Here is a 3,351-nt window from a genome sequence, read left to right on the forward strand (position 1 = left end):
AACAAAACATTATAACTTCTTACACCTCATACTTTAAAATAAACATCTCACCTCAAAAAAAACATTATAACGTCTTGCACCACTCAAACTTTAAAATAAACATCTCACTTCAAAAAAACATTGTAACTTCTAACACCACCCAAACTTGAAAATAAACATCTCACCTCGAAAAAAACATTATAACTTCTTACACCACTCAAACTTTAAAATAAACATCTGACCTCGAACAAAACATTGTAACTTCTTACACCACTCAAACTTTAAAATAAACATCACACCTCCAAAACATTATAACTTCTTAACACCACCAAACTTTAAAATAAACATCTCACCTCAAAAAAAACATTATAACGTCTTACACCACTCAAACTTGAAAATAAACATCTCACCTCGAAAAAAACATTATAACTTCTTACACCACTCAAACTTTAAAATAAACATCTCACCTCAAAAAAACATTGTAACTTCGAACACCACCCAAACTTGAAAATAAACATCTCACCTCGAAAAAAACATTATAACTTCTAACACCACTCAAACGTTAAAACAAACATCTCACGTCAAAAGAAAACATTTTCACTTCTTACACCTCAAACTTTAAAATAAACATCTCACCTCGAAAAAAACATTATAACGTCTTGCACCACTCAAACTGAAAAACAAACATCTCACCTCAAAAAATTTTTTTTCACTTTTTGCACCACTCAAACTTTAAACGAAACATCTCACCTCAAAAAAAACATTTTCACTTCTGACACCACTCAAACTTTAAAATAAACATCTCACCTCAAAAAAAACATTATAACGTCTTGCACCACTCAAACTTTAAAACAAACATCTCACCTCAAAAAAAAACATTTTCACTTCTTACACCACTCAAACTTTAAAATGAACATCTCACTTAAAAAAAAAAAACATTATAACTTCTAACACCACTCAAACTTTAAAACAAACATCTCACCTCAAAAAAAACATTTTCACTTCTTACACCATTCAAACTTTAAAATAAACATCTCACCTCAAAAAAACATTATAACGTCTTGCACCACTCAAACTTTAAAATAAACATCACCTCGAAAAAAACATAATAACTTCAAACACCACCAAACTTTAAAATAAACATCTCACCTCGAAAAAAACATTATAACGTCTTACACCACTCAAACTGTAAAATAAACATCTCACCTCGAAAAAAACATTATAACTTCGAACACCACTCAAACTTTAAAATAAACATCTCACCTCAAAAAAAACATTATAACTTCTTACACCACCCAAACTTTAAAATAAACATCTCACCTCGAAAAAAACATTATAACTTCTAACACCACCCAAACTTTAAAATAAACATCTCACCTCGAAAAAAACATGATAACGTCTTGCATCACTCAAACTTTAAAATAAACATCTGACCTCGAACAAAAACATTATAACTTCTTACACGACCCAAACTTTAAAATAAACATCTCACTTCAAAAAAACATTGTAACTTCTAACACCACCCAAACTTGAAAACAAACATCTCATCTCGAAAAAAACCTGAAAACTTCTTACACCACTCAAACTTTAAAATAAACATCTGACCTCTAAGAAAACATTATAACTTCTTACACCTCAAACTTTAAAATAAACATCTCACCTCAAAAAAACATTATAACTAAACGACCCAAACTTTAAAATAAACATCTCACCTCAAAAAAACATTGTAACTTCTAACACCACCCAAACTTGAAAATAAACATCTCACCTCGAAAAAAACATTATAACTTCTTACACCACTCAAACTTTAAAATAAACATCTGACCTCGAACAAAACATTATAACTTCTTACACCTCAAACTTTAAAATAAACATCTCACCTCGAAAAAAACATTATAACGTCTTGCACCACTCAAACTTTAAAATAAACATCTGACCTCGAACAAAACATTATAACTTCTTACACGACCCAAACTTTAAAATAAACATCTCACTTCAAAAAAACATTGTAACTTCTAACACCACCCAAACTTGAAAACAAACATCTCATCTCGAAAAAAACATGAAAACTTCTTCCACCACTCAAACTTTAAAATAAACATCTGACCTCGAACAAAACATTATAACTTCTTACACCTCATACTTTAAAATAAACATCTCACCTCAAAAAAAACATTATAACGAAACGACCCAAACTTTAAAATAAACATCTCACCTCAAAAAAACATTGTAACTTCTAACACCACCCAAACTTTAAAATAAACATCTCACCTCGAAAAAAACATGATAACGTCTTGCATCACTCAAACTTTAAAATAAACATCTGACCTCGAACAAAACATTATAACTTCTTACACCTCAAACTTTAAAATAAACATCTCACCTCAAAAAAAACATTATAACTTCTTACACCACTCAAACTTTAAAATAAACATCTCACCTCAAAACACCACTCAAACCTTTAAAATGAAACATCTCACCTCAAAAAAAACATTAAAACTTCAAACACCACTCAAACTTTAAAATAAACATCTCACCTCAAAAAAAACATTATACACCACTCAAACTTTAAAATAAACATCTCACCTCAAAAAAAACATTATAACTTCTTACACCACTCAAACTTTAAAATAAACATCTCACCTCAAAAAAAATATTTTCACTTCTTACACCACCAAAACTTTAAAATGAACATCTCACCTCAAAAAAACATTATAACGTCTTGCACCACTCAAACTTAAAAACAAACATCTCACCTCAAAAAAAAATATTTTCACTTTTTGCACCACTCAAACTTTAAAATAAACATCTCACCTCGAAAAAAACATTATAACTTCTTACACCACTCAAACTTTAAAATAAACATCTGACCTCGAACAAAACATTGTAACTTCTTTCACCTCAAACTTTAAAACAAACATCTCACCTCAAAAAAAAACATTATAACTTCTTACACCACTCAAACTTTAAAATAAACATCACACCTCAAAAAAAATATTTTCACTTCTTACACCACTCAACCTTTAAAATGAACATCTCACCTCAAAAAAAAACATTAAAACTTCAAACACCACTCAAACTTTAAAACAAACATCTCACCTCAAAAAAAATATTTTCACTTCTTACACCACTCAAACTTTAAAATGAACATCTCACCTCAAAAAAAAACATTAAAACTTCAAACACCACTCAAACTTTAAAACAAACATCTCACCTCAAAAAAAACATTTTCACTTCTTACACCTCAAACTTTAAAATAAACATCTCACCTCAAAAAAACATTGTAACTTCTAACACCACCCAAACTTGAAAATAAACATCTCACCTCGAAAAAAACATTATAACTTCTTACACCTCAAACTTTAAAACAAA

The sequence above is a fragment of the Eptatretus burgeri genome, chromosome 19 (assembly GCF_056783735.1).
Source record: "Eptatretus burgeri isolate ZD-2024b chromosome 19, Ebu_testis_v1, whole genome shotgun sequence".
In the NCBI taxonomy this organism is placed as follows: Eukaryota; Metazoa; Chordata; class Myxini; order Myxiniformes; family Myxinidae; genus Eptatretus; species Eptatretus burgeri.